The sequence below is a fragment of the Episyrphus balteatus genome, chromosome 1 (assembly GCF_945859705.1).
Source record: "Episyrphus balteatus chromosome 1, idEpiBalt1.1, whole genome shotgun sequence".
In the NCBI taxonomy this organism is placed as follows: domain Eukaryota; kingdom Metazoa; phylum Arthropoda; class Insecta; order Diptera; family Syrphidae; genus Episyrphus; species Episyrphus balteatus.
Window position 1 is genome coordinate 57333209 of NC_079134.1, and position 21663 is coordinate 57354871.

At 31.6% G+C, this 21663-nt stretch overlaps 1 long non-coding RNA gene across 1 annotated transcript; it reads right to left on the reverse strand.

The window, feature by feature from the left end:
• Positions 1-19556: 19556 nt before the first annotated feature.
• On the reverse strand, positions 19557-20654 carry LOC129916304 (uncharacterized). Its single transcript, XR_008772431.1, has 3 exons — positions 20569-20654; positions 19654-19817; positions 19557-19591 (listed from the first exon to the last, which is right to left on the reverse strand). It is a non-coding gene; the product is annotated as an uncharacterized LOC129916304 (long non-coding RNA).
• Positions 20655-21663: the final 1009 nt, after the last annotated feature.

A 21663-nucleotide genomic window follows, 5' to 3' on the forward strand; every position in this document is an offset into this window, starting at 1 on the left:
TTATCTTCACAGGTTCGAATTCGTGGTAAAATTTGGATTTGTTTTGAAGGATCTTCTAATTTTCTTTCGAATGCCCCTGGGGTGTCTGATTGGAACACGACTCCCCCTTCGACGCCGCGTTCCGGTACTTGTTTCCCGAGGCACAATTTGGACATTTCGTGGAAATGACTCCCTCCCGTCCACAATGGTAACAAAATATTTTTGTGGGCGCTACAGGACAATCTTTAAACTTGTGACCCTTAAGGTTACAATTGAAACAAGTCAATGTACTTATGTCCCGTCCACTCTTTGGTCGAGCACCAGAGTGCTGAAAAGCCGCTATTTGCTCATCGCCGTAATTTGGATCTGAACCTTCCATCGCGAGGTCATTAACGGCGTACTTATTTAAAGGCTTATGATGTGCTTTTGTTGCCTCTCGTTCCTTAAGAGGGAACGCATACTCAGCATCCTTGCACGCCCTCCGCAACTGCTCTAGCGTGAAAATAGCTTGAGGGTATACCAACCGACCTATCCTTTCATTGAGATTACGCTTGAGAATGCGCACCAATTCCGCCTCTGGAATCGGAACCCTAAGTTGTGACTTCACCCTGTTTACCGCTGCAAAATAATCATCGCAACTCTCCCAACCCCCTTGCCGACGATCCATCAAGTCCCTCATAATTTCGAAATCGGACATTGGATTCCGGAATTGGTTCATTAAGGCGGCGCGTAGCGTTTGCCAGTTTGCACCATAATTAGATCGCTGGAACTGCCAATACCACTCATATGCAGTGCCAGCGAGAAACGTGTGAAAGTCTCTAAGGACTTCGGACCAGTATTCTCTTACTGTGTTAAGGTACATGGGAGCCGTTTTTCCAAGACCCACTACTTTTAAGGGGCTCTCCTTACCCACTCCCTTCTCGCCTACGATTATATGCCCCTTAAATGCCCACCGCACTCGTTCATATCTTCGACACGAACCTAAAAACAAATTTCCCTTAGGAAATTATTTATGTTATTCCTGAATGCATTCATCTTTGTTCCCAGCAATCAGCTGTTTGAAGTTTCTATAACAAGATGGATGACAATGAACGAAGGTGACAGACATCCCATGAACAAGAAGAAAAAATGAAAACCAAATACACCAAATAAAACAACACAAATTGGAAAAACCCTCCATTTAATAATTTTAATTATTTTCCCTCAACCACAAAACTATTGAAACAACAATCCCATCCGTATTAACGTATTCGCAGGTAAGTCCAAAATGAAATTCCTTGCCGACCTCCTGCTGCTAATTTTTTTCTTTTCTTGCCATTCTAGCTTGGCCTTGACCACACGGATGCGTGTGAGCTGTGGCGATGGTAAGAGCTTCTCAGCGGTGGGCGCTTCCTGGTCCATTTATCTTCGTCTATAGCACGACAAGGCAGCCACAACAAGCTGTCTTTAAAATCGTACGAAGATCAAGTTTTCAGGTTTTCGAAAAGTTAGGAAAAGAAATGATTTCCCAAACTTAATGGAATAATTATCGGCTTAATCCCACTAAGTTGAGAAGAAGTGTTATAAAAGGCAGTGAAAGTGTTATAAAAGGCAGTAAATTTTTTTAACAAAACATTTTTGTGGGCGCTACAGGACAATCTTTAAACTTGTGACCCTTAAGGTTACAATTGAAACAAGTCAATGTACTTATGTCCCGTCCACTCTTTGGTCGAGCACCAGAGTGCTGAAAAGCCGCTATTTGCTCATCGCCGTAATTTGGATCTGAACCTTCCATCGCGAGGTCATTAACGGCGTACTTATTTAAAGGCTTATGATGTGCTTTTGTTGCCTCTCGTTCCTTAAGAGGGAACGCATACTCAGCATCCTTGCACGCCCTCCGCAACTGCTCTAGCGTGAAAATAGCTTGAGGGTATACCAACCGACCTATCCTTTCATTGAGATTACGCTTGAGAATGCGCACCAATTCCGCCTCTGGAATCGGAACCCTAAGTTGTGACTTCACCCTGTTTACCGCTGCAAAATAATCATCGCAACTCTCCCAACCCCCTTGCCGACGATCCATCAAGTCCCTCATAATTTCGAAATCGGACATTGGATTCCGGAATTGGTTCATTAAGGCGGCGCGTAGCGTTTGCCAGTTTGCACCATAATTAGATCGCTGGAACTGCCAATACCACTCATATGCAGTGCCAGCGAGAAACGTGTGAAAGTCTCTAAGGACTTCGGACCAGTATTCTCTTACTGTGTTAAGGTACATGGGAGCCGTTTTTCCAAGACCCACTACTTTTAAGGGGCTCTCCTTACCCACTCCCTTCTCGCCTACGATTATATGCCCCTTAAATGCCCACCGCACTCGTTCATATCTTCGACACGAACCTAAAAACAAATTTCCCTTAGGAAATTATTTATGTTATTCCTGAATGCATTCATCTTTGTTCCCAGCAATCAGCTGTTTGAAGTTTCTATAACAAGATGGATGACAATGAACGAAGGTGACAGACATCCCATGAACAAGAAGAAAAAATGAAAACCAAATACACCAAATAAAACAACACAAATTGGAAAAACCCTCCATTTAATAATTTTAATTATTTTCCCTCAACCACAAAACTATTGAAACAACAATCCCATCCGTATTAACGTATTCGCAGGTAAGTCCAAAATGAAATTCCTTGCCGACCTCCTGCTGCTAATTTTTTTCTTTTCTTGCCATTCTAGCTTGGCCTTGACCACACGGATGCGTGTGAGCTGTGGCGATGGTAAGAGCTTCTCAGCGGTGGGCGCTTCCTGGTCCATTTATCTTCGTCTATAGCACGACAAGGCAGCCACAACAAGCTGTCTTTAAAATCGTACGAAGATCAAGTTTTCAGGTTTTCGAAAAGTTAGGAAAAGAAATGATTTCCCAAACTTAATGGAATAATTATCGGCTTAATCCCACTAAGTTGAGAAGAAGTGTTATAAAAGGCAGTGAAAGTGTTATAAAAGGCAGTAAATTTTTTTTAAAAATAAGTCGGATGATGAAATTCTCAGATGTTTGAAAAGTTAGAAAATGAAATGATTTCCCAAACTTAATGGAATAATTATCGACTTAATCCCACTAAGTTGAGAAGAAGTGTTATAAAAGGCAGTGAAAATGATTTCCCAAACTTAATGGAATAATTATCGGCTTAATCCCACTAAGTTGAGAAGAAGTGTTATAAAAAGCAGTGAAAGTGTTATAAAAGGCAGTAAAATTTTTTAAAAAATAAGTCGGATGATGAAATTCTCAGATGTTTGAAAAGTTAGAAAATGAAATGATTTCCCAAACTTAATGGAATAATTATCGACTTAATCCCACTAAGTTGAGAAGAAGTGTTATAAAAGGCAGTGAAAATGATTTCCCAAACTTAATGGAATAATTATCGGCTTAATCCCACTAAGTTGAGAAGAAGTGTTATAAAAGGCAGTGAAAGTGTTATAAAAGGCAGTAAAATTTTTTAAAAAATAAGTCGGATGATGAAATTCCCAGATGTTTGAAAAGTTAGAAAATGAAATGATTTCCCAAACTTAATGGAATAATTATCGACTTAATCCCACTAAGTTGAGAAGAAGTGTTATAAAAGGCAGTGAAAATGATTTCCCAAACTTAATGGAATAATTATCGGCTTAATCCCACTAAGTTGAGAAAAAGTGTTGTAAAAGGCAGGAAAATTTTTTAAAAGTAAAGTCGGATGATCAAATTCTCAGATGTTTGAAAAGTTAGAAAAAGAAATGATTTCCCGAAGATCTTACCTTCAAAGATCTCCATTGAGTTAACCTTGCTTTAAACTTTATTCGCAATCCCATGAATTCTCCAGGAATTAAACGGTCTATGTCAGAAACTGTTATGTGCTCCAGGCAATATAAATCGATGTTTCTTTCTAAACTTAACTAAATGGAATAATTATCGGCTTAATCCCAGTAAGTTGAGAAGAAGTGTTATAAAAGGCAGTGAAAATGATTTCCCAAACTTAATGGAATAATTATCGGCTTAATCTCAGTAAGTTGAGAAGAAGTGTTATAAAAGGCAGTGAAATTTTTTTAAAGTTAAGTCGGATGATCAAATTCTCAGATGTTTGAAAAAATTATAAAATATGGGAACTTAATATAAAGTATTTAATTGAGTTAATTTTATTTAGCTTTAAGCTCATTTATTTACGATCTTGTTGTTGGACTTAGCAAAATTGACTCTAGATCAAAAAAAAATCGCAATAAATAACCAAACGTTTTGGCTTTGTAAAGGATACTTGAGATTAAATACATAAAATAATTTAAAAACTGAATCTAAGCAGGGGCGTACACTCCCTTGGGGCAAGCGGGGCGGTGCCCCGGGGCCGCCGACCGCCCCAGGGCCCCCACTGGAGACAATGCAGAGAAGGAAACTGTTAGCATAAATTGAGTTACGAAGTAACCAGGGAGACAAATTATTTCATTCAGTGTAATGTATAATGCAATGGTAGCCACACAATACATGTATATTGATTTTTAAAAAAAGTTACCCCAGGGGCCCCAAAAAAAAATAAACTGCTTTTTTAAAAGAAAAATTATAATTTTATCTTAGGGCCCCAAAAAATATTACTTGAAAAATCTTTGCCACCACAAATAATACATTAGGGGCCCCAAAAAAGCAAAAAAATATTATTTGAGGATCTTCAAAAGTGGTTCAAAACAATCAAATGAAAAATTAAATATAAATTTAGGGGCGCCAACATAAATACATCAGGGCCCAAAATAAAAACATTACGTTATTGATGGCATTCCGAATATTACTTCAGAACGAAGCCCCAATACCTATGTATTAATTCTTGGCTCCAAAAAAATTATATTATATTTTAGGGGCCTCTAAGCAATTAAATTTGAGGCTCTAAAAATAATTTTTCAGCGGCCTGATGTTGGAAAATAAAATATGTATTTATTACTTCTGAACAGAGGCCCCAAGAACTACCAATTCTAAGCTAAAAAAAATTTTATTTTAGGGGTCTCTAAATATTTAATTTTGGGGGCCCCTAGTACAAGTGTTTACTACTTTTATGAGAGACAAAACTTTATTTACATTTTTCATTTTCAGTATAGCAAAGTGCATTACGAACATATTAAAACATTAAAATAAACCTAAAAATAAATAAGCCATACAAAAAAAAACGTATGGAGTATAAGTATTTTTTTTTTTTGTAACTAAGGGGCCCCCAAATATCAAAGGGGCCCCAAAATTTAGTCTTACCCCGGGGCCCCGGCGACTCAACGTACGCCACTGAATCTAAGGCAGTTATAAAGCTATCTGCCTTATCCAAGATATTATCTGATATTATATAATAAATATTTTCACGTGCAACAAAAATTATAAAATATGGGAACTTAATATAAAGTATTTAATTGAGTTAATTATATTTAGCTTTAAGCTCATTTATTAACGCTCTTGTTGTTGGACTTAGCAAAATTGACTCTAGATCAAAAAAAAATTCTCAATAAATAACCAAACGTTTTGGCTTTGTAAAGGATACTTAAGATTAAATACACAAAATAATTTAAAAACTGAATCTAAGGCAGTTATAAAGCTATCTGCCTTATGCAGGATATTATCTGATATTATATAATAAATATTTTCACCTGCAACAACCATAGGCTGTAAGTTGAGATGAAGGCCCTTGTGGGAGTCTTTTGTCTGGCGGTATTTAACCAAGACGTCTGCTTGGTTTTTGGCTTCTAAAATGTTGCTACTGATGCAGTCCTGAATGGAAACATGCCATTTTTTTCCGTTTTGCAGTTGAATTTGTTGACTGGGAGGAAGTTTAAAATGCAGCAATTTGAAAGTTAGAATGTCTTTCTGATCTGTAAATATATTAATTGATGCAGGGTTAGATGAGATAAAAATGAGATGAGATAATTTTGAAACAAATTTCATAATCTTTTTATTTATTTTTTTAAGTTTATTATATTCAAATGTATTTACTTGTATATTAGGCCAGAGCGACATTGCAACAAAAAATAAATAAAATAGAAAAATAAAAAACAAAAGTTTCATTGGATTCAAATGCATGTTATTCAAGATACATGTACAGAAATTCAATTCGCCGGTTTTTTTTTCAGAACAGGCTTAAGTATTCTTTATTGAAAATAAAGATGTAAGCGAGTTCAAGCATTTTGTTCCTAGAGCAGGCATAAGATTTTATAAGCTTTAAAGTAGAAAAAAAGCTCTACATAGTACAGAAACATAAAACGATCTTTGCATCCAGGTATTCTGATTCCGAATCCGAAGTATTTATATTTGTATTATTATAAAAACTAGCCGACCCCGCCCTCGAAATTCGAACGAAATTCGAGCGCCAATTTCTTTATTTCTTTTTATTTGCAACAATTTTAAACACAATTAGGTATACCAAAATAGTTTCATTATTTTGTATTGTATTTGTTGTTGTTATCTTGCGATTAACTACACTTTTTGAAGACAAAATACACAGGTATATATAATATACCTACTTTTTGATATTTTTTAAACCTGATTTAGATATTGTTGAACTACGTTTTAACTGCACTCAACTACGTAAAAAAAGTATCGAAAAAGAAAATGCAAAGTGTAATCGCCTTAATTCATTGTGTTTGCACCTTGCATTTTGCGATTCAATTCAACCTGTTTCATGTTCCATTCATTCAAATTCCATCATTCAATCATTCAACCTCCACCAACTTCACTCAAATTTGTCATTCACATCATTGTATGTCTTTGTAGGTTCTCGTCTTAGCTTAGCTTGTAGAAGTTTAAATTTCCGGAAGGGAGAGGGCGTTATTTATCGCACTTCAAGTTGGAATGATATTTGTGAAAATTTCAATGAATGAGTTCAGCTATTAATAAGAGATTAAAGATAAGTTCACATTTATTTAAGGTCCGTTCAGGTGTTGATTTTCACAGTATACAATAGTAAAAAGGTAATCCGTGGTACTATGTGGCAATGAAATTTTAAGCAAAACATCCCTTTGAAAGTGAGAACCTACATTTTGTAATCAAACAAATCAATTCTTAAGGCTTCACCACACGATAACGTTTTTTTATGTTTAAGCCATACCTACAATGACTTAGAAAGTGAAAAAGTGGGAAATTTACAAAATTAAATTTTTTTTTATTTCTTTCTAGCGCTATTTATTTTTGGAAAAAACTACAAAAATTTAGTTTGAAACCAAAAAATAAGCTTTTTGCATCATTATTTTTAATTTTGTGGTCGTAAAAACTGTCACAAAATGAGTTTGAAATCTATCACTTTTTTACTTTTTGCAAAAAAATGAGCGTTGTAGTTGTACCTTTAAAGTCTTAACTACATTGGCTAAAAAGGTGAAAAAGTACAAAAGTTAAAATTTTCAAACTCATTTTTTGACAGTTTTCCTTACCTTAAAATCAAAAATAATGATGCAGAAAACTTATTTTTTGCTTTAATAAACAAAAACAAATTGCGCTAGAAAGAAATAAAGAAAAATTAATTTTTAGGTTATTGTAGATAAGGAACAAAAAAGACGTTTTTGTTAGTTTTGTCTGAACCTCATAAGAAAAACGCTTTGCCATGCGGCGATAAAATATTAGTGCCTTTTATGCAAAAATGTAAACGTCTAAAAGTGAAAACTTGGTAAAATGGTAAAATAACTGTCAAAGTCAGCTATTACATGAAGCCTCAAGAAGCTTGACTCTTTTTTCGAATTTTCTTTTGATAACACAGCCACACAAAAAAAAAAATTAAAGTTCTGACCTGGGGTTGCGACTTAGTTTTTCATATAGTTTTTGGGTCGCTGAAACCGAATCCGAAGTGAAGTGATAAAATGAAACCGAATCCAAAGTCCGTTTTGCTCCATCACGTCAGGTTTTCGAGATAACCTCAGAAAATGTCACGAAAACAAAAAAGTTTTTCTCTGATCTGGGTGTGCGAATATGTTAATCATATAGTTCTTGAATCGCTGAATCCAAATTCGAAGTCAATTTCGCCCTATGACGTCAGGTTTCTGAGATATCCTCAAAAAAAATGTCAAAACCAAAAAAACAAAAGTTTTTATCTGGGGTTGCGACTAAATTTTTCATATAGTTTTTGGGTCGTTGAAACCGAATCCGAAGTCTATTTTGGCGTATCACGTCATGTTTTTGAAATATCCTCAAAAATGGTCTAAACTCTAAAAAAAAGTTCTTATCTGACATTTTTTTAGGATATCTCAAAAACCTGCCGTCATACGGCAAAATAGAGTTTGAATTCGGTTTAATCAACCCAAAAACTATATGAAAAACTTAGACGCAACCCCAGATAAGAAATTTTGTTTTTTTGGTTTTGACATTTTTTTTGAGGATATCTCAGAAACCTGACGTGATAGGGTGAAATTGACTTCGAATTTGGATTCAGCGATCCAAAAACTATATGATTAACATATTCGCACACCCAGATCAGAGAAAAACTTTTTTGTTTTCGTGACATTTTCTGAGGTTATCTCGAAAACCTGACGTGATGGAGCAAAACGGACTTTGGATTCGGTTTCAGCGACCCAAAAACTATATGAAAAACTAAGTCGCAACCCCAGGTCAGAACTTTTATATTTTTTTGTAATCATTCTGTGAGGGCCGTACTATTACACGATGCCTCTTGATTTAAGGACTCAAATTTGACATTTATCTTTTGAATTAAAATTTTTTGTTGTTGTATTGCACCAAGAAGCAAAAAGAAATGTGAGGGAATGTTGAAAAAGAAAAAGTGGAAAAAGAAACGTCAAAAAAGAGTCTCGGACTCACGACCCACGACTCTCCGGTCGGATAATTTTTTCTTTCATCTTTTTTCTCTTTTGCACTCATTATATATAAAAAGAGTCGCGCCTCTTGAGGCTTCATGTAATAGCTGACAAATTCTTATGTTCTTTCAAGAGAGAAAAGGACGAAAGTAGATTTCATTGGTATCAAAAGTGTTTACAAAAGATTGGACCTTAGTTATAGACTCGATTTTATAGAATTCGATTTTAACAAAAAAAATTCATAGTAATAAAACAAACATCTTACTTCTAAACTTAGGTAAATAACTAAAACAATGAAAGTTAACCATAGTTAACATGCGATCTTAAAACAACGTACCAATGTGAACCCACCTTAATATTTTTTGATTTTCGCTGAATGCTTTCATTCATTCATTTAGTCATGAATGACATTTCATTCCAGTCGATTGGAAATTTCCCACTAAATATTCCAGTTGTTTTTGTTTTGTTTTTTTTATCGAATTTTATTGAATTTTAATTTGTTTAATTTCGGTATTTCGGTTGAAAAAAAGTATAAAAAATTGATTCTGCACTTGTAGAAATCATTCGCTTTAGTTCCGTATATTATAATTTATGCCCCTTCGGTTTTTGTGGGCCCGGTATTTTGTACCACAAAAAACACGTTCGCCGTTTTATTATATGATTACTAGATACAGCAAGATTCAATCTTTTATAGCATCAAAAATTCGTAACCAAGTTGTATATATTACAATACAGGTTCCAGCTCTTATTTTGACAAAAAGTTTAATGCAAATCTATGTAAATGATGTAGGTATATTTACGTTTTTTTTTTTGATGATATATTTTACTGATAAAATATTTGAAGTAAAGGTAATACAAATATAAATATTTACAGATTCTAGTCTACTTATACACTGCATAACTTTTTTCAAATTTAAATAGATAAATATTTTACGTGCATTTCCCCAGCCCGGACCTATCGCACAATTAAAAATAAAGTATGCAGAAGTTTTGTACAAGTTTTGTACAGTTTTGTACAACCAAAGCCGAATTTTGTACAAGCCTACAACGAAAGTTATAGCCAAGTGAAAGTACCGGGCTGGGGAAACGTTTCCCCAGCCCGGACATTTTTCAAAACTGAAAAAAAAATGAAAAAAAGTATGCAGAAGTTTTGTACAAGTTTTGTACAGTTTTGTACAACAAAATTCAAGTTTTGTACAAGCTTACAACGAAAGTTATAGCCAAGTGAAAGTACCGGGCTGGGAAAACGTTTCCCCAGCCCGGACACTTCTCAAAAAATTAAACCAAAAAAAAAAAAATTCTACAACTATCTACGAGTTTTGTACAGTTTTGTACAACAAAAACCGAGTTTTGTACAAGCTTAGTTTCCTAATTAGAGCTAATTTTAGTTTACACTAAGTACACTACGTACCTAGCCAGTTATATCCAAAACTAACAAAATTTAAATGCAAATTCCATTTCAGTTTTGTACAGATAAAATGCCACATCTAATGCAATTGCTGACGTTATTATTATGACGTTAAATCGATACAAATTGATTTGTTCTTAAATAATAATAAAAATCTACACAATGTAGTGTCCTTGAAACCTAATTAGAATATTACCAACAGATTTCCCAAAAGTATACTACTGATTCATAACTTTTGAACAAATCTCCCAAAGGTATGCAACGAACTATTTCAAAAAATCTCCCAAAAAATGCAAGCTTTTCGAAAGCGGAAATAACTTCCAAATGTATGCAAGTTATTTCAAATCATAAAGTCTGTTTGTTTTGCATTTGATGCCTTCTATGAAGTAGTAAGTTCTGCGTTTTTTTTTCAAATAAATAACGTACAAAAATAAGTGAAAAATTCAAAAGTGAACATATTGTGAAGGTTTTTTTGACTGGAAAGCATACAAAAAGGATGCAGAAAATTAAATTTTTTGTTTTTAAAATAATCTGTACTTTTTTTTTTGACAATAAATAGAAAAAAATATTTTACTTTCGTCGTTTTACAGTAGGTTCACATTTTGCAAGTCTAAATAAAATTGTATGTTAAAAAACGACAACAAATTCAAAAAATTTATAAATTAAAAAACAACAACTATATCAATACTAAACAATTTTAATAGGCTTGTTCTCACTAAAGCCACAAATGAGGAAATTTCCCAAATTATCACATTTCGAATGTAAAATCGCATAGGAAAAAATTAAATTTGAAATTTGAACTGACCAGGGGTTCAATTCCCGATCTGTGAAAATGTGAAGTGATAAGTTTTATCACGTTTTCATAATAAATTCGATTCTTGATTTGTGAAAGAAATAAAAAAAATGTCAAAATCTTTTCACATGATAAATTTATTTATCACAACCCAATATTCTTGTGAAAAATAATAAACAAATAAAAAAAAAACAATTTAAAATTTCAACTACACCCGAATTTGAACCTAGGACGGTGGAGTAAAAGGCAGCTGCCTTATCCACTAGGCTAATCCGAATTTATTTATTAGGAAAACTTTTGTTCGTATAAGCTGCCTTCTTATATTTTTCTCATTTAGTACTTTTTAGTACATATTTATCACATTGAGTTTAAGAATCGCATAAGGGTTACCTGTGAAGTGATAAAATGAAAAAACGCTGTGATATTGAAATGATATAATTTTTATCACTTCACAGTTTCACAGATCGGGAATTGACCCCCAGGCTATAATGATGCTGAGAAGCTTCTCATCTTTATAAATTTAACACATGAAAAACTCGTATAAAACTTGTAAGAGTGAAAAAGGCGATGTTTTTGCACTCTTACCGCTACCGCTTACCGCATCCGGTGTGGCCAAACCTTTAATTAAGAGTGGGTGTCCCCGAATGACGAACTCAGACTTCATGTAAATGAGTTTGTGTGTATTAGTGACCTTTCTTCGCCATACATCTCTCAAGTTCAACGTCATCTCAACTCAGTTCTCTCTCGGTATCTTTATTTGCATTCTCTTTCCCTTTCTAGAGAACCAAAGTCATAAAATTAAAGTCTATTTAGGTAGAAAAAACAAATCAGCATGAAGGAAATAGCAAAAAAAAGGGTTGCAAGCCTTGCAAGTGTATATTGCGGTTTTGCTTTGCGTAACCGAATTCACTTGTGTTTTCGTTTTCCGTTGGTTTTACTCTATGTGCAAGAGTCATGGTAGGTATATTTATGAAGAAAAAAATGGTATGATATTCAGTGTTGAATTTTTCTATCTTTCTGCGCATCTATGTACCTACATCAGTTGGTATTCTATATAACTTTTGCAAGTATTCGTAGGCGCAGGAATCTGATCGACTTTTTTTTTCTTTGTTATAGTATGAAGTGATGATATTTATTTAAGTAGTTTAAAAACAAATTTTTTCAACATTTTTTTTTGGCAAATAAAACGTTTATTTTTTAAAACTATTAGGTACATATTTGTTTATTTATTTGAATGTTTTTAACTTTTTCTTTCGAATTTGTACATAGATTTATATATTATATTATTAATTGATATTATTGTTATTCATATATATTATGTATATTTTTCTCTTCAGTTAAGTTAGATAAAATAAATAAATAAATATTTTTTGTTTTTACATATGTACGAAATTACATTAATAATTTTTTGGATTTTAATTAGTTTTGGTATAAAAACAATACATTTTATTTCATTATTAAAAGTAGGTACAAGATACTCAATAGTTTATTTAGAAAGGTGATAAACATAACAAATTCCTTATAACTAAAAAAACAAAAAAACAATTTAAATGTTAGACTGCTTTAGATATAATATTACTGAATATTGAAAATTAATTTGAAGGTATGGAACGAAAAAAGAAAATAGTGTTACAGATTTAGAAAAATACGCATAGTTTTGAAAAGTAATAATATTCTAATAGAAAGTAGATCGTTTGCTGTTATATTACGTATTCCATACCCTCATACTTCTTGGAATCCGTGGATAACATAATTCCAATAAAAAATGATTAGTTTGTTTTTACTTGCGATATAGGTACTATATATCAAGTTATGCATTCGTACAAAAAAAAAAGTTGAGATAGCATTTTTCCATGACATTACGATGGTAGACAATGCCAAAAAAGGGGGTCCCGGAAGTCCGTCTGTCTGTCCGTCTGTCAGTCTGTCAGTCTGTCTGTCTGTAAACGAAGCTACAGCCTAAACGGATGGACTGATTGATGTCAAACTTGGTATGTAGCATTATTTGGCGACTCTACAGAGGGGTTTTTGGAATTCATTTTTTTCGACCAAAAATAACGGTACTTGTCGTATACCGATTTTAGTAAAATTGAAATTGCTCAAAAACGGCTCCAACGATTTTGTTTAAAAAATTCAAATGTAAGTTTAAAGACAAGGTCTATCTTTCAATAAAAATTTTTTTTTTTGAAAATCATTATTAACGGTACCTGCCATAGAACCTTTTTTTTCAAATCCGATTATCTCCGAAAGTGCTTATTCGATTTCAATGAAACTTTTTGTAAAGAAGCATTTATATGATTTTAGTATAAGCCAAAAACTAAATTTTCAAAAAAATAATTTTTGGATTTTTAAAAAAATTTTGAAATTTTTTTTTTGAAAAATCAAATTTTCGAAAACGGGACATTGAATTTTTTTGAAATTTTGTTTTTAGATGTTGATTAGTGATTTCTACAAAATGGCATACCAATTTTATTTTAAAACTTTTTTTTCAAAAAATTGTTTATAAAAAATTAGTTTTTTAAAAAACGGCTCTAACGATTTTGAAATTTTTTTTCTAAAAATGCATCTTAATATATCAATCAAAACTGCATACTTGTTTTGGAGGGCAATTCAATTTTAGATTTTATTTTATTTTTTTAAAAAACGAATTTTATTTTTTTTTTATTTTTTTTGTACCTATATAGTAGGTACTTACATTTTCCAAATTTCTATATAAAAAGTCTTAAACATTTAAGCAACTTTTACTTTAAGACCCAGTCGTGCATTTAATTTATTTTGTCTTCCCAAAATGAGTCGTCTTTTTGTATTTTTATATAAACAAAATCGCATGATGTCCATACACAAAAAAAACAATGGGATCGTTTTGTAATGTGCAGTTGTCCTTGCACTTGATAAAAATAATCGTCGTTTTTTTTTAGTACAAAAGTATCTCCGCTTTTCTGAAGATATTTTAGTTTTTTCTTTTCAACTGCATCGCTTATAGTCAAGTTTTTGACTGATGATGGGCATTTGACTTCACAGATGCCATCTTCGCCTACTAATCCGTCAGGTGTTGCTCCAAGGTAGTGAAACTCATCATCAATAAAAAATCCGCATTTTAGTACTTTGATTTTTATCGCTTCTTCTAGTTTTTGGATTGCTTCGTTCTCGTTTTGAAGGCCCCATAACATGTTGCAATTTGATACGCGAGTGTACAAAATATGCTTAATAATATTGTGGTAGCTGGCTTAACTTTTTACTTTGCATATTTTGCCGAAATTGGAGGCAGTTACCATCTGATGTCTAACATCAAACCACTTCTCATCAAGGGATTGATTACGCGTTTCAACTTCAATTTCTCTTTTTCTTGAATAATTGCTCTCAATCATTTGAAGTTTTTTTTGCTTTTCTAAGAGCAATTCTTCACTTGTTTTATCTGGCATCTCGGATCTCGGATGTCATTTCAACGTTTCCATAATACGAGTCGGCGCCACTTCTTTTTCTTTTTCTTGCAATGTTCTTAGTTTTGTTGATGTTAGAAGCTAAATTTCTTTTTCGGAGCAAGGTCTTATTTCTAGCTTCGGATTTGACTTAAAACTTGCTTCAAGGAGTATTGGTGCTTTCATTTTGTGTCTTGGTAAACTCTGTGAATGGCCTCTTAGAGTTAAATTGAACCACTGCTTGTTTGCTTGTTTTTCATAAGATAATATGTTCTAATTATATGTTTGTTTATAGTAACTACCTTACCTATACCTCCTATATATACCTCCTAACGCCTATTTAAAAAAAAAAAAACATTTTAATGTTTTTGACTGGTCATATTTCTCATAAGTTTCTTTGAAAAATTATACAAATGAAGTAATTGAGAAGCAGAATAGTTGTGCGCTATTTCACAGAAAAAGACAATTTCATCTATAAAGTCAAATTCGAAAATTTAGATTTTTGTATTATAATGCGAATAACATTACAGACTGCCTGTCTTTCCAAATTTTGTTTTCATAGAAAAAAATATATCCATACAGTTGCTTAGAAGAATACCTAACATGTAACATCATAAATTTATGAAAGAGATAAATAAACCAGTTTAAAAAAAAAAAACAAGAATACAAAAAAAACTCGTTTATCCTATTCCATATACCTACCACGCAACACCAGATACCATACATTGCAAACGTGCGAGAGATCCATTTCCTGTATCCTCTCATTTTCGCGAAAAAAAATACAACAACACTTTGCATGCACTTAGCCTGGCGCCAATCCTTTTTTATGGAAAAACCTATGTACAAACAATATGTAGAATGCAGATACCTAAGTTCATCTTATTCTTTATACCACCAAACAACCACTCGACAGAGCGAGTGCGAGAGATCATGTAGAAACAAAATAGAAGATAATAAAGAGAGAGATACAACTAGCGCCAGCGGAATTTGTTTGAACTACAAATTCCAATACATACGCATTCCATGAATTTCTGAGGAAAAAAATGGGAAGTAGACTCTTTTTCAAAAATTAATTGTAATAAAACTATTATAGCAATTCTTATTTTCTAACTTGATATTGATATAAAAAATAATGAAAAAAAATAAAAAAAATATAACAACAAATCTAAAAATTCTGGTTTCATAGTACAGTTTATTGTTTTTGGGACTCCTTTAAAAGGGATTGGAGGGTTACAAAATAATATTTTCCAACAAAATATAGTTTTACTCCATAGTCCATAAACTAAGCTTTTAAAAAAAATAAAAATCAAAACCATACTTTAAAAAACAAAGAAATTAAACCACTTTTTTTAAAAAAAGTTAAGAAAAAATGACTTTTTAATATTTTTTTGTTGTTTGAGACCTTAAAACTTAATATAAATTTCTTAAACTAATCAATGTGTAAGTATTTGAGTTGAGGTACTTATTTCTTTTTATTTCGATGAACTTTATCAATAATTGCAGAAGTTATACATGTTCAAACATTGTAACATAAGGAAAAATAGCTTCAGTTTCGATTAATTTTTTTCTATGAAAAATACATTTTTAGTTTTTCAAAATAGTTTTACTCCGTAGTTTGATTCAACCTAAATCCAAAATAGAAATAAAAAAAATAAAAATTTTAGTCTAACTAAGAAACAAACCAATGTCTTTCAGGTCGTTCTAAAACAACGAAAATTTTATCATGTTTTGTTCTCTCTTAATTACAAGTGCACAAATTTGGAAATAGTGGGGATGAAGATATTTAGCCTTGTTTATTATCTAAATAATAAAATTTATTTCATTCAATTATCTTTAAAAATGTAAAAGTTATTCACCGATTTGTAAACGATAACCCGATTTTTAAGTGGTCCACTCAGCCTTAACTACAATGACATAAAAAGTGAAAAAGTGGGAAGTTTACAAAAGTAAAAATTTTGTATTTCTTTCTTTTCTTTGGAATAAAACTACAAAAATTGTTTTTGAAACTTAAAAGCTTTCTGCATCATCGTTTTTAATTTTGGGGTTGGAAAATGTATCACAAATATTGATTGAAAATTGTCACTTTTTGACTTTTTGCAAAAAGTGCTCGTTTTAAGGTATAACTACAACGGTGACTTTTTGCAAAAAGTGAAAATTTTCAAATTCATTTTGTGGCAGTTTTTCCGACTGCAAAATTCAAAATAATGAAGCAGAAAGCTTATTTTTTTTTTTTGTTTAAAAAACAATTTCTGTAGTTTTTTTTTCCAAAAACAAATAGCGCTCGAAAGAAATGAAAAAATGTGTACGTTTGTAAAGTTCCCACTTTTTTCACTTTTTAGGCCATTGTAGTTAAGGCTTTATAGTCAAATCTTGAAAGATGAGGGAAAAGAGATGAATATAGAAATCAGGGGTCGAACTACGGCATACGTATGTACGTAAACGTATTGACGCTTTATGTCTTCATCATTTTCTTCTGATTAAATAGAGAGAGCAGCTGTCAAAAGTTAACGAACGTATGCCATAGTTCAACCCCGTAAGTTCCTATTTTAACCCTAATTTTTTTTCCTTTCTATCATAACTGCATATCAAAGAAGTACAAGAAAAAACCAAAAAATCAAATCAAATCGGAGGAAAACAAACGCAACATGCCTATAATACATAAACACATGCATGCACAAGCATGCCTGCGCCTACGAATTCTTGCAAAAGTTATATAGAATACCAAGTGATGTAGGTACATAGATGCGCAGAAAGATAGAAAAATTCAACACTGAATATCATACCATTTTTTTCTTCATAAATATACCTACCATGACTCTTGCACATAGAGTAAAACCAACGGAAAACGAAAACACAAGTGAATTCGGTTACGCAAAGCAAAACCGCAATATACACTTGCAAGGCTTGCAACCCTTTTTTTTTGCTATTTCCTTGATGCTGATTTGTTTTTTCTACCTAAATAGACTTTAATTTTATGACTTTGGTTCTCTAGAAAGGGAAAGAGAATGCAAATAAAGATACCGAGAGAGAACTGAGTTGAGATGACGTTGAACTTGAGAGATGTATGGCGAAGAAAGGTCACTAATACACACAAACTCATTTACATGAAGTCTGAGTTCGTCATTCGGGGACACCCACTCTTAATTAAAGGTTTGGCCACACCGGATGCGGTAAGCGTTAGCGGTAGGAGTGCAAAAACATCGCCTTTTTCACTCTTACAAGTTTTATACGAGTTTTTCATGTGTTAAATTTATAAAGATGAGAAGCTTCTCAGCATCATTATAGCCTGGGGGTCAATTCCCGATCTGTGAAACTGTGAAGTGATAAAAATTATATCATTTCAATATCACAGCGTTTTTTCATTTTATCACTTCACAGGTAACCCTTATGCGATTCTTAAACTCAATGTGATAAATGTGTACTAAAATGTACTAAATGAGAAAAATATAAGAAGGCAGCTTATACGAACAAAAGTTTTCCTAATAAATAAATTCGGATTAGCCTAGTGGATAAGGCAGCTGCCTTTTACTCCACCGTCCTAGGTTCAAATTCGGGTGTAGTTGAAATTTTAAATTGTTTTTTTTTTATTTGTTTATTATTTTTCACAAGAATATTGGGTTGTGATAAATAAATTTATCATGTGAAAAGATTTTGACATTTTTTTTATTTCTTTCACAAATCAAGAATCGAATTTATTATGAAAACGTGATAAAACTTATCACTTCACATTTTCACAGATCGGGAATTGAACCCCTGGTCAGTTCAAATTTCAAATTTAATTTTTTCCTATGCGATTTTACATTCGAAATGTGATAATTTGTGGCTTTAGTGAGAACAAGCCTATTAAAATTGTTTAGTATTGATATAGTTGTTGTTTTTTAATTTATAAATTTTTTGAATTTGTTGTCGTTTTTTAACATACAATTTTATTTAGACTTGCAAAATGTGAACCTACTGTAAAACGACAAAAGTAAAATATTTTTTTCTATTTATTGTCAAAAAAAAAGTACAGATTATTTTAAAAACAAAAAATTTAATTTTCTGCATCCTTTTTGTATGCTTTCCAGTCAAAAAAACCTTCACAATATGTTCACTTTTGAATTTTTCACTTATTTTTGTACGTTATTTATTTGAAAAAAAAAAAACGCAAAACTTACTACTTCATAGAAGGCATCAAATGCAAAACAAACAGACTTTATGATTTGAAATAACTTGCATACATTTGGAAGTTATTTCCGCTTTCGAAAAGCTTGCATTTTTTGGGAGATTTTTTGAAATAGTTCGTTGCATACCTTTGGGAGATTTGTTCAAAAGTTATGAATCAGTAGTATACTTTTGGGAAATCTGTTGGTATTATTCTAATTAGGTTTCAAGGACACTACATTGTGTAGATTTTTATTATTATTTAAGAACAAATCAATTTGTATCGATTTAACGTCATAATAATAACGTCAGCAATTGCATTAGATGTGGCATTTTATCTGTACAAAACTGAAATGGAATTTGCATTTAAATTTTGTTAGTTTTGGATATAACTGGCTAGGTACGTAGTGTACTTAGTGTAAACTAAAATTAGCTCTAATTAGTAAACTAAGCTTGTACAAAACTCGGTTTTTGTTGTACAAAACTGTACAAAACTCGTAGATAGTTGTAGAATTTATTTTTTTTTTTTTTTGGTTTAATTTTGAGAAATGTCCGGGCTGGGGAAACGTTTCCCCAGCCCGGTACTTTAACTTGGCTATAACTTTCGTTGTAAGCTTGTACAAAACCTGAATTTTGTTGTACAAAACTGTACAAAACTTGTAAAAAACTTCTGCATACTTTTTTTCATTTTTTTTTTTCAGTTTTGAAACGTTTCCCCAGCCCGGTACATTCACTTGGCTATAACTTTCGTTGTAGGCTTGTACAAAACTCGGCTTTGGTTGTACAAAACTGTACAAAACTTGTACAAAATTTCTGCATACTTTATTTTTAATTGTGCGATAGGTCCGGGCTGGGGAAATGCACGTAAATATTTTCATAAAAGTACCTAAGCTTTTTTATATCATTATCACCTTGATTATCAGAATTTTCAATTTCATTCAATAACAGCTGCACGGCCTTACTTGCGGTCCCAGCTTGATCGAATGCACTTGTCAAAAAAGCCGTTTGAAATTTTGCCCAGTTTTTTTTTAAATTTAAAGACTTTTCTTCATTAAAAAGAGAAATGAAGTCCAAATCAATCTAGATGTATGAGTAATTTTTGTGAAAAAAAATTCTTTTTTAATTAAAATAGTTTTTCTTACCAAATGAAGTCCAAAAGATTGGGTGAAAAGTGGCCAGTCTTCAAAAATGTCTGCGGTATTCTCTAAAATGTCTGACCTCCTAATATTGAAGCAGTCTTTCCATTTCATGAATACCAATTCTAATGGCTGTATATTGTATTTAAGCCAATCTTTCGCGTTTAAGCCTGCATGATTAAATTATGTTTTATTTAATTAAGATACTGTATACATTTTTCGAATAATTGAAAAAAAAAATTAGGGTAGAATCGGCTAATATCATTTATGATAAAGTCACGAAAGACCAATTTGAACTGCAAATCTTCTTAACTATCACAGCTACTTTTAGCCGATTCTATCCCTGGTTTAAGAAAGAATTTAAAAAAGTTTTGGTTTTGCATAACATGAGAATTATTGGAAATAAGAATAATTCTCTCAAAAAAAATTCAGCATGTATATTTATGATTTTAAAAAACTTTTAAGCAAAATTATTGGTTGCTTCATTTTTTTTTAACAAAATGCATCAAAATGTAGCATGTGTAGGTGCACGTAGGTATATATTTATGTATGTCGAAATTAGCATCTGAACATTTAATTTACAATGTGAATTTTGAAAGCCAATTCAAAGGAGTATAAAAAAACAATAAAATTAAAATAAAAAAATTATCTTAGAAGTTTTTTTTGAAAATGGTCTCAAGACATTTTGAAAATAAAAAACACAATTAGAATTGAACAAAAAAACTACTTTTTCAATGAATACTCGTATATCCGTAAAATGTTGAAAATTTATTTTCCAAAAATGAAAACATTTTAAATAATATTTTTTTATGAAATGTAGACCACTTTCTTATGTTCATTTAATATATGGTGCAATATGGTATATATTTATTAAATTTTAGTTATTTATTAAATTTTATAATAACATTTACAATATCTTACTTTGAGTGTTCTCTAACTCCGATAAACATGACGGCGATGAAGGTGATGATGAAGTTGAATTTCCCGATATTGCCAGTTTTTTTTTAAATTTAAAGACTTTTCTTCATTAAAAAGAGAAATGAAGTCCAAATCAATCTAGATGTATGAGTAATTTTTGTGAAAAAAAATTCTTTTTTAATTAAAATAGTTTTTCTTACCAAATGAAGTCCAAAAGATTGGGTGAAAAGTGGCCAGTCTTCAAAAATGTCTGCGGTATTCTCTAAAATGTCTGACCTCCTAATATTGAAGCAGTCTTTCCATTTCATGAATACCAATTCTAATGGCTGTATATTGTATTTAAGCCAATCTTTCGCGTTTAAGCCTGCATGATTAAATTATGTTTTATTTAATTAAGATACTGTATACATTTTTCGAATAATTGAAAAAAAAAATTAGGGTAGAATCGGCTAATATCATTTATGATAAAGTCACGAAAGACCAATTTGAACTGCAAATCTTCTTAACTATCACAGCTACTTTTAGCCGATTCTATCCCTGGTTTAAGAAAGAATTTAAAAAAGTTTTGGTTTTGCATAACATGAGAATTATTGGAAATAAGAATAATTCTCTCAAAAAAAATTCAGCATGTATATTTATGATTTTAAAAAACTTTTAAGCAAAATTATTGGTTGCTTCATTTTTTTTTAACAAAATGCATCAAAATGTAGCATGTGTAGGTGCACGTAGGTATATATTTATGTATGTCGAAATTAGCATCTGAACATTTAATTTACAATGTGAATTTTGAAAGCCAATTCAAAGGAGTATAAAAAAACAATAAAATTAAAATAAAAAAATTATCTTAGAAGTTTTTTTTCGAAAATGGTCTCAAGACATTTTGAAAATAAAAAACACAATTAGAATTGAACAAAAAAACTACTTTTTCAATGAATACTCGTATATCCGTAAAATGTTGAAAATTTATTTTCCAAAAATGAAAACATTTTAAATAATATTTTTTTATGAAATGTAGACCACTTTCTTATGTTCATTTAATATATGGTGCAATATGGTATATATTTATTAAATTTTAGTTATTTATTAAATTTTATAATA